Here is an 11,075-nt window from a genome sequence, read left to right as displayed (position 1 = left end):
TACCTTACTGGCTGGTACTACTGCTGCTTGCTTTTTCCATGGCAGCTTTGCTGAGTGACAGCTGTGTGGCTCTTTTAGCCTTTCTGATTATGTCTTTGCTGTATTCTCTCTGGTAGCAAGGGGTGCTATGAGCTAGTTTTTCAATTAAGAGAGCTTCCAGGGTTTTGACACTCAAATTGGGACGAAATTCAGTATGATTCTTCCGTACAAGACTGAGTGCCCGCTCACATGATGCGTTCGAATGAGGAATGACCAAGATTCCCTTCATCACTTTGCTCAAATTAGGATACTTCTTGGCACCAGTGCAGGGATCTGTGAGCTGTGAAATCCGATGCCACTGCTCATCCACTCTCACTGTCTCAGTAGCAATTGTAGCTATGGAGGCGTCTGCCTGGTAGTGAGCGAATTCACTCTCAAGACTGTCTATGTCACTATCACCGCCACTGAACAGACAGGGGAATTTCTTGATGAAAAACTCCACACAGTCAAACCCCACTTCTTGGTGTAGCTTAACATCCAGCACCTGAGCATGCTTGGCTAATTCATCATCTAGCGGCCAGGTTTTGAAGATGTAATTGCAGGCTTTCACATAATATGAGCAAACTGCACTGAAGAAACCTTGGATGTCTGACTCACTCAGAGTGAAGGTGGATTTCTTGAGACTCCTTTGTTCCCTTATATACAGTTTGGCATCGTTCCCAATCATGAGGTCCTCATCATTCTTCTGATGATTTCTGTCAGAGAAGGGTAAATTTACCAGAGGAACCGATGACACCGATGGTTTCAAAAACCGTACGAAGATATCTTTCAGAAGACCATTCAATTCTCCGTGCAGGAGATGAATACAGGGTTCGTCTCTTTGGAGCAGAAGATTCCCCTTCTCAAAAAGCTTGTTAGCATATCGAAGGAAGAAACAATAGTTTTGTTTGTGGAGACAAGAACATCCTGTTGACACGTTTTTCTCTAGATTCCTGCACAGTGTTTGAGGAAGATGCGCTTTTAGTTGTAGAACTCTTAGTACACTTAGCCGCAGGGCGATCACACTTGCGTTTACTGCCAGCAGAAGAGGTCAGACTCGTAGTACCAGATCCAATTTTACGTTTGAGGAGAGAGCTTGAGGTAGGTGCAGCCAAGGAAGAAGACCTCTGATTCGAAGGTTTTGCTGAGCTTCTATCAAGTGATTTGGCAAAAGCAGAACTTAACTTGGGTCCTTCTTTGCCTGTAGATGGGACTATCACAGTCTTTCTCGACTCTGAAGGGATCTGCTTTGTAGATGAACGTGATGAAGGGCCGGTGATGCTACCTGCTCTCAGCATTGGTTTTGGTGCTGTCCCTGCTGTCTTCTTCGCAGCAGATACTGCAGTGGTAGTGGTGAATGCTGCTCCACTAGTGCTTGATCCTGCAGTGCCAGTACTGGCAGTAGATACAGTGCCGTCCTTCTTGCTCGTTGTTAGAGTCTTGGCTACAGTTGGTTGCATTTTTCTTCGTACTTCTTCTTTGAAGAAGAGGCGAAGTGGCTCCCACTGTTCAATCAGCCTGTCTAGGCACTGACCAAGGGACAGCCACCTTGTTGCGACATGCTTCAGAATCTTGTGTGTCGGGGCATCACAGAGTTCTTGCAGTGCTTTCACTCCTTTGACGCGTTTACTACTTTTGTCCAAGTAGTAGTAAATATCGATGAGAAAGTCATCTAATTCAATGGGTAAGGCCTGAGCCGCCTTCTTGGCCGTATTGTGCATCATATGGCAAGGGCATCCCATGATGTAGCACTCTGGATTTTGTTTGTGGATATAAGCAGCGACTCCTTTGTGCTTGCCCACCATGACAGAGGCATTATCAGCACAAAAGGAAACACAATTTCCCCACGGAATTTTCCTGTCACTGAACTCATGATCAAGCAGTTTGAAAATGTTTTCTCCAGTGGAATCTTGTTTGCACGCAGGCAAACTTAGCAAAGCTTGCTTCACAATCCCAGCACTGTTGTCATAGTACGAAATCAGGACAGGATATAGCTGGGCCTCACCACTGTCATTGCTACCGTCTGTAGCTAGGCTAAATGGAGCTAGTCTAGCAATATCGGCAATAGATGAAGCAGTAACATTTGACAACTCACCAATTATTGCTGAAGTTTTTGTTCTTGCACATCCATACTTTGAAGCAACTTTTGAATCTGGAAACATCTTTTGAAATAGAGGTCCAGCATGATCTGAGACTGATATGGGCAAGTTATGTTCCACAATAAATCCACTAAAGAGAAGTTCCGCTCGGGTAACATCCTCTTCCTCGCTTGTCCCTTGTTTGGTGAAATAATTCAGAAGTGTACCGGTACTCGTGCTCGAAGATCTCTCCTTTGCAATGTCTGTGTGCCGTTTGCTTCCAACGTGCTTCCGAATATCATCGCGACCTCCGTGCTCAACTGAAATATCAACGCTGCATACTGTACAATACGCATGATGAATTCCTCTTTCAGACTTTTGAATACACGGGTATTGGAGACTGTATTCGGTCTTGTACTTCTGAGACCATTTCTTGGTCTTCGTAAGCTTCTTTTCTGCCATTTCGTAATCAACATCGAGGGCTTGAAGCATCGGTAACTTCGAAGTCGATTACTTCGGTAACTTCGAAGTGATTAGTGAACAGTGCAAAAATATCAAAATTTCGGGAGGATAAGGATAGTGATCGTAAGGGCGGGAGTTTGGGTGAATTTTCGGAAGCCTCCCGATGAAATCGGGAGGGTTGGCATCTGTGGTCAGGCTGTCCTGGCCTCGTGCGGGACGCGCGCCGAGCCTTGGGTGCAAAAAGCGGCCTTTCCGAGGAGAAGTCGGATCAGGAATGATACACGCACACTTCCGATCCGTCCTATCAGCAAGCGCACGGCGATTTGGCCCCGCCTCCAGGTGCGTCGGAGTAGAATCGATATATGCAAATTCGAGGATCAGGGGAGGTTCACGCCCACTTTTCCTCCATCCAATGGGCGAGCGTGGCTCCGCCCCCGAGCTCATCCTGATCCGGAAATTTGCATATGGGTTCTCCTGCCGTACTATAAAGCGCCGAGCGCGGGGCGAATTCAGTTTTTTTTGGGCTCGGGCGAGTTGGAGAGGTGTGGCGGCGCCGAGCGCGGGGCGAATTCAGTTTTTTTTGGGCTCGGGCGAGTTGGAGAGGTGTGGCGGCGGCGAAGTATGGCAGCAGCAGTCAAGACGGGTCTGGAGGAGAGTCAGTCCGTCGGGGTTCGGAGTCTGTTGGGGAGCTGCAGAGAGGGGAAGCCGGGAGCGCAGTCGAGGTCGCAGTGGAGTCGCTCGTCGCGGGACCCAAGCAAGCCAGCTATCCTCTTTCCCCAGAGCATCAACAATTCCCCCCTTTCCCCCCCCGCGCTGAGATAGTGCGGAAAGGGGGCCCCGTTCCCACCCCATTCCAAGCAGTGCCAACGAAACCCGCGGAGGAGCACGGGGTCGGGGCACCGCTGCCACATTTGTGGCTCATCACAAGAGGGGTAGGCTCCACCCGGTCTCGCGCCCACAGACCCCGTCTGTCCCCTTGTCGTTGAGGGTGGCCCTTTTTCTTTTGCTTTTGAGTATATGTCTTGTCGGCGCCGTCTGTAAAGTAAAACTATGTAAGTGTAAGTCGGTAGTAGATCTGCATTGTTGTGTTTCTTTTGCAATTGCTTTTGGTGCATAATTGTTGTAATTGTATATGTGTGCTTTCCGTGTGCCGCGGAATAAATGTGCCTTATGTTGAACTGTTTTTCCCGTTTCGCTTCGTCTTTTCTTTAATTTAATCTCCATCTTACTTCACGTAAAGGGTTGGTAGTGGGCTAAATACGCCCGATAATTAATCGGAACCGTCGAGGTCGACGATATAACACCGCTCGGTTATCCCGATAGTACGGAACGGGTCGCTTAAAGTGGCCCGTGTCCGAAGTCGACCTGCGGCGAGGTGCGATCGCCCGGTCTACCCTCCGTGTGGGTATAGGTAGGTCGAATTTGGCGAACAACCCTATCCCACGCGGGGGGCCGATTGGCACGATCGTGGTGAGGCCGAAAGGCCCACCCGTGACTCGTTCCCGGCGTTAGTCCGAGAGGGTCACGACGGAATTGTCCGTCCGGTGGGCGACGTGCCGCGATTCGAGTTACGTGGCCGCTCGCACGCCGGCGGGCGCGACCCGCAACAGTATTACTGAACAATCAAACACAGCGATACCAAACCTGATCGGTAACAAGAGCACATTTTATTCCATCCTATAAACTACAAATGATTTGTTACATCTCAAATGTTTCCCTTAATTGATGCTTTCACACTTCGCTCCATCAGCACCAACTAACCTCACATTAACAAGAGCCCTTCAAGGTTTGCTGGAAACACGAATGTAAATAACAAATGGACACAGAAAGGACGTCACAACCAACATGACCAAATCCAACTTCATCAATGCCGTGTGTGACCCTCATCATCGGCACGTGCACGTAACTACAACTGTTCTTACATGACACAATGTGTATTGACTGACATGTTCGTAAGTGTAAACACAGCATTAGCTTTTAAATTAAAAACAAAACAAAATAAATAAATAAAGGAACATCACAGCTCGATAATGATGAATAAAAACATGAACTAACAGCATGGTATTTATTATCAACGTTTTTATTGGATACAACAACACAAAACGGCAAGAACATGTGGACAAGCCACACTGACAGTAACAAAACAAGAACACAAATGGATGAGCGCACTCGGGTGAAAGGAGAGGAGCCATGGTGTTACACACGTCTCCCTCCAAAAGGTATTTGTTTTGGAATCACAACATGTTTTTCATCATCGTTTGCTTTGGTCATTCTGATAAATGCTCTTATTATAAATGTTCTGAAATATCTTTGTTTTTCCTGTTCCCAGGTTCGTTGTTCCCCCGCATTGTCCGGTGGCCGGATGTGAAGGGAAGTTAAAGAGGATGGACGAGCACATTGTCAATGTTCACTTCATCATAGTGACAAGTTAGTGTTATTAATGATAAGTGTAATACGTGTTCTGCCCGCATTGTTCACTGAATACCGTGTACATTGTACATGTGTGTGTTTTATATCGTTGTAATGTTTATTATGTTTATCAAACGGAGTCTGCATTGCTTGATTAATTTTTTAATTTTTTTAATGTGATTTTTGTGTTTTCTTGTGTTTAATATTTTCCAGTTGTGTTTCCTTTCGTTATTGATTTGTCGTTTTCATTTTTTTTAAAGAGGAGGTATGGAGTACAAGCGACTCGTGTGTTGCTCGAGCAGAGCTCGTCGGACAGGAGAAGGAGGCTCTTGTGAGTCCCCTCAGCAAAAAAGTGGCTCTTTTGTCATCAGGGAAGTGTTTTCAAAAACAAACAAACAAACATATTGTCCCTGATACGAAGGACAATGACAACAATTCCATGTGCGAAACAGAAGGTATGACAGGTTTTTATTCAATTTGTATTCCATTTTATGAAGTTATTTTAAAACACTGTTTGACAAGGTTTCATGCATCATATTTTGCTATTTTTTCATTTTTTTTCTTGTTGATGTTATTTCCTTGAAACGACAGTGTGGAGCATTTTATGATGAAACCAATGTTTATTGTTACGTATTGTATTGCAAGGTTCGGTGAGGGGAGCTGGATGTGGGTGAGGAGGAGGGTTCACCTCACGAACTATGATTGAGCGACGGTGGACAGAGCTTTAAGGGAGTCAAGGAGGTGCGTCTGGACGTGTGTGAGGAGGCGCACCTGAATGAGCCTCTGGAGGAGGCACACTTGGATGTGCCTCCTCCAGCGGTGGAGCAGGAAGAAACTGAGCTGCTGTCCCAGGAGGGGAATGTTGAGCTGCATCAGAGGCGGCCAGGCCTTTTCAAGGTTTGATATTAATCGGACAAGTGGTTCCCAAGTTATGGCCATTTATTTACCAAACCAATGACAGGACACAGTGCTATGACATCACGAGTGACGTCACAAATCTTCTTATTATTTTTTTTTGCACGTACGGCCACGCACGAACAGGCACGTACTAGTTGTGTTAATTGTACAACTGTCATTTATGTAAACAGTTGTACTGATTCGGTTTTAATCCATTTTTTCTTTAAATCTTTTGTGATGGGATAAGTGGGAGAAACATTATCAAACTGGAACGGGCACTCAGTCAAGCGCATACCTTCGCCAACGCTACATTTTGTCCCCCCCCCCCCAGAAACCGTTGATTGTGAGGGTATTTAATCCCATACCACATCTGCCATCTCATATGTGTTATGATGGCTTAAAAACATGAAATTTCCTGCTGTTTGACACTGATTCACGTTCATTGTACAATTTCTGTATGAACTCCCTGACCTTTTTGGGTGTCGGTGTCAAGTCAATCTGATGACAACTGGTCACATTATAAGAAATTATTTTCTGGCATTTTAGGGGCATTGAGCACACACGAGTTTCTCTTTTTCTAAATAAGTTATTTATTGTGAACAAACATTCATTGTACAATTAAAACAGTTAATTGTTTTGTATTATTTGAGAACAACTGAGAAACTAACAATGCACAGTTCATACAAAAATTAATCCTGCAAAAGTACAATGCCCAAACTGGTAACCAAAGGGACATATTAGCCTGAAAAGGACGTACAAGAGTTCGTCTGAACTTACTACGTTCATCATTTGACAAAACACGAAACATGGAAGAATAAAGTCACTGTCAAATATTACACATCACAGGATAGGGAATTGAATTCGAAACATTTTGAATCTACTTACATGCAAATTGTATAAGAATTGACCGCGTTATGATAATAAAGGTCGTTGACCCCCCTGATCTTTGACCCAAACCGCTAACAAAGGTAATGACGTCATTGTGTCATATCGTATATCACAAGATTGGGCATTGAATTCACAACATTTTGGCATTGGTTGCATGCAAATTGGATAAAAATCGACCGCACTATGGCAAAATGACGATTTTGACCTTTTCATGACCTCGACCTTGACCTTTGTACTCTTAATTTTGTAATTGGTATTAGAGTGTGGGGAACAGAACAGTCAACATTTTGGTGTTGGTTTCATGCAAATCCGATAAGAATTGACCGTGTTATAACGAAAACCGCACATTTTGCAATGTCGTGACCCCCCCTGACCTTTGACTGCCAACCGCTAATAAGGGTTATTACGTCATTGTCATGTCACATATCACAAGATGGGGCATTGAATTCTGAACATTTTGGCATTAGTTGCATGCAAATTGGATACAAATTGACCACGCTATGGTAAAAAGACGATTTTGACCTTTTCATGACCTTGACCTTTGACCCGATCGCTCCCAAAATCTCATCAAATGGTCCTTGGATAATAACCAATCATCCCACCAAATTTGCTGCGATTCAGTTCAATACTTTTGGAGTTATGCGAATAACAAACAAACAAACAAACAAACATTCACAAATAAATAAATAAATAAATAAATACACAGCGATGAAAACATAACCTTCGCAACAAAGTTTGCGAAGGTAATGATGTGATTAATGGAAAGGCATGACAAGTCATCGAGTAATCTGTGTATTGTGTGCGGGACAAGGTGGACATCAGTGATGCTGATGGGACGTCTATACATGTTCATAGCATGTGTACAATGTGTAATGATGTGCACACATGGTTACTTTTATTTCCATACTCACCCTAACACATTCATCATCCTTTATTAACACTTATTTCATGCTCCTCTTATACCAAAAATTACTTTACTTTCTTTTTTAAACTTCCAGGACCATCAATTGCAGCATCAGCACAAAAAATTGTGCGATTGGATAAAGATACAGGGCAGAGATAAAGTGATGATCTATTGTTTTTCCTAATTTATATCGGACAATGATCAGATAATACTTTAACATGTTGTTTTTATCGAGCATCGATTCTTAACCTGGGGATCGTTTGGGGTTTTTCTGGGGGTCATAAATAACATCAATTTGTTGAGCCCATTTTTAGGAACCTAACAAAGGTGCATACCACACAGAGTATTTTGTTCGATTATGTGCATACGTAAAGTGAAATATTTGACGGCGGCAAAAGTAATGGAAGTTGAGGATTATATGAAAAAAAAAAACTGCTGAGTAAAATTACTGGTATGTGTGTATGTATGTTTGTATGTATCTTTGTATGTATGCATGTTTGTATGCATGCATGTATGTATGTATGAATGTGTACGTATATATGTGTATATGTAGTGTTGCGGTTCTCAGAACCGCATGCCTACAACGGATAGTTGTCCCGAGTCAGTTATGCCATTAGTGTACGTGCAGATAGACCCCTTCCTTTCGTGTTGTGGGAAAAGTCGGAAAAGGAAAAACAATTAAGGAAGAGTGCGAAGAAGGACTCATGTGGGAAGAGTCGGAAAAGGAAAAAAATTGAGGAATGGAATGGAGGAGAATTGAGGACTTGAGGAGAATTGAAGGAATTGAAGGAGGAGTAAAGTGTGTGCTCCTGCGACTTGTCACCGATCACACGACGTCGACCAAGCGTCCTGCCTATTGCTCCACCCTCGCCCTCTGGACTCCGCCCTTCTCCACTCAAGTTCCTCTGACAGACACGATCTCGACGCGTGCGGCTTTGGCCCAAACTACGCAACCATTGTCGGGTACCGCACCACGGAGCATCGCTCCCCCCGAAACGCTCAAGTACCGAAAAACTATAACCTCAACCCCCTTCCTCCCTGGCTGCAAAAGTCCTTTTCTTTTCATTGGGTTTTCTTTGTCTGAGTGTGTTGGCGCCTGTCTGTCAAGTAAGCCTGAAGAAGATCTTTTGTTGTTGTTACTGTGAATAATCTGGCGTCAAGTCTGCACTGTGTCTGTTTTGTTCGTTTCTTGTCTAATGGCCGCACCCCACATCTCACTCATCTTTTCCTGCGTTACATACCCAATAAACCTTTGTTGTGCCACATGCTTTTCCTCGCTTGCTGTAATTAAATAATTGTTGGAGAAATGTTCCCAGCTCGCCTTTGTCTTTTCCTTCATTGGTCCAGCATGGTTCGAATAAAAGTCCAGCCGGGTCTTTATTCCCAACGGTCCGTTCCTTCTAGCCGGTACGTCCTTGGCAGTGTTGCTCGGCTGCATCCGATCCGGAAAGGTGATCCGATCCGGTAGAGTGATCCGGTTCGGACAAGGCGTACCGAGGGCATGGTTCCCCGGTGGTTAAACCGCGTGGTTAATTCGGTAACCCGATTCCATAGGCTGGAAGACCCTAGGACACGCAGTTGAATTATTGGCGTCCATGGTCGGTTAAGCAACCCGCCATGTCACGGAATTATCCGTGAGCGACGGCCTACAATTCCGGGGAGTTTGGTGGGAGACGACGCAAGCTTTCCCAACCTAGTGGTCGTTCTTGCCACCGACCCCCCGGCCTACAACAATACTTTTAAATGAAAGGTGTAATAACACATTGCATAACATTTAAAAAAGTTATTTTAAAACACTGGTGACCAATGTTTCATGTATCATATTTTGCTATTTTTTATTATTATTTTTTGTTGATGTTATTTACTTAACAGTGGAGAGCATTTTATGATGAAACCAATGTGTGATGTTGTGTATTGTATTGAAGGGTTCGGTGAGGTGGATTCTGGAGTAGGAGAGAGGGAGCCCTCACTTCATGCACCAGAGCCCAAAAGTGAAGATGAGAGCCCTTGCTGTCAGTGTGGCGAAGCTACCCACTAACTGATGCAGCACCTGCACAGTGTTCATAGCATAGAGTTCAGCAAGAGGAAGGTTGCCATGGCAATGCATCATTTACCCTCCAAAAGGTATTATTTTGTCATAACAGGTCGTTGTTTTTCATCATCGTTCACTTTTGTTATTCAGATAAAAGCTGATTGTAAATGTTCTAAAAAATATTTATTTGTTTTTCCTGTTCTCAGATATACCATTCCTCTTCACCACGTGGTCGCCGGATGTCAAGGACAATTTAAAAGAATTGATAAACACCTTGTCAATGTCCATAACATCAAATGAAGATGTTAATTGTTTAATGATAAGCTTGATTGATTTATTTTAAAATGTTATCAATGTTTTTTTATTTTTATATATTTCAGTTGTGTTTCCCTTCGTTATTGATTTGTCGTTTTGAATGTTTTTTGTTTTTTTGGAAACGAGATGTGCAGTATAAACGACGAAAGAAAGATGCGCGAGTGTTGATGTTGGAAGCTCATTTGAGACCCCTTCAAAAGTAGACAACTCAAACAGCAGCGGATAAAAAAGGGGGAAAACATGCAAAGAAAACAAAACATCTGCAGCAGAGGCTGAAGGATGAGTAGGAGAATGAGGAGGACAAAGTGCCACAAGCTTTGATAATATATTGTTTAATATTATCTTTGAGGCCAAAGACAATTAATATGCAATTCAAGTTTTAATAATGAAATAGTAAATCAGGGACTGAGCTGTTTGATGTGAGGGCTGTTGCGGTTTATTTTTACAATTATAATTTTTTTTTTGTAAAATGTAATATAATAGAATGAGACTTTACATCATGTCAGGGTGAAAACATATATCCATTCCTGCTTGTCAGAGTGGTTCGACGTACTATGGTTGGTGTATGTGCACGACTGTTCCAAAACAACAGTTTTCAATGGAGTGGTTGCTTAAGTGTTTCAGCCACTTGGCGAGCACTCCACAAGAAACCGCTTGCGACGGAACACACCCAAGTACTCTGAACTCGTGCGTGGTCTCTTGATGATGACAACATGGCTGTCTCGAAGGGAGACCGCAAATCACGGCTCTCTAATGTATGATAATGTTTGTGAAAATGCTGATCGATCATTTATAACCTTGAAATTCGATGTTTTCACCTTTAGATCTGGCAAGTAACATCAGCCAAAGATCGAATAGCCATCAAGATGGGGGAGAACATCGAGAAAGAGAAGAGATCGTTGAGATCGGGAAGGAGATGCTGAGATCAGGGAGAAGATGCTTAGTTTTGTTTTAAATTTTATTGAATATTTTTTTCATTTGAAATTTGTCATCAATATTAAATAAATGAAAAAAAATTGAAACTGAGTGTGGATTTTCTGTTGGCATGATATGCTGAATGGCATATCCATTA

At 43.4% G+C, this 11,075-nt stretch overlaps 1 long non-coding RNA gene across 1 annotated transcript; it reads left to right on the top strand.

Moving 5' to 3' along the window:
* The first annotated feature begins 4,855 nt into the window (after window positions 1–4,855).
* On the top strand, window positions 4,856–10,029 carry LOC147007424 (uncharacterized). The gene is made up of 5 exons (XR_015054198.1): window positions 4,856–4,985; window positions 5,228–5,422; window positions 5,613–5,864; window positions 9,582–9,780; window positions 9,895–10,029. It is a non-coding gene; the product is annotated as an uncharacterized LOC147007424 (long non-coding RNA).
* The last annotated feature ends 1,046 nt before the right edge of the window (window positions 10,030–11,075 follow it).

The sequence above is a fragment of the Eptatretus burgeri genome, unplaced genomic scaffold, assembly GCF_056783735.1.
Source record: "Eptatretus burgeri isolate ZD-2024b unplaced genomic scaffold, Ebu_testis_v1 Ebu_testis_scaffold_178, whole genome shotgun sequence".
Lineage (NCBI taxonomy): Eukaryota > Metazoa > Chordata > Myxini > Myxiniformes > Myxinidae > Eptatretus > Eptatretus burgeri.
The sequence above is the reverse complement of the archived record's forward strand: the minus strand, read 5'-3'. Positions and strand labels throughout refer to the sequence as shown.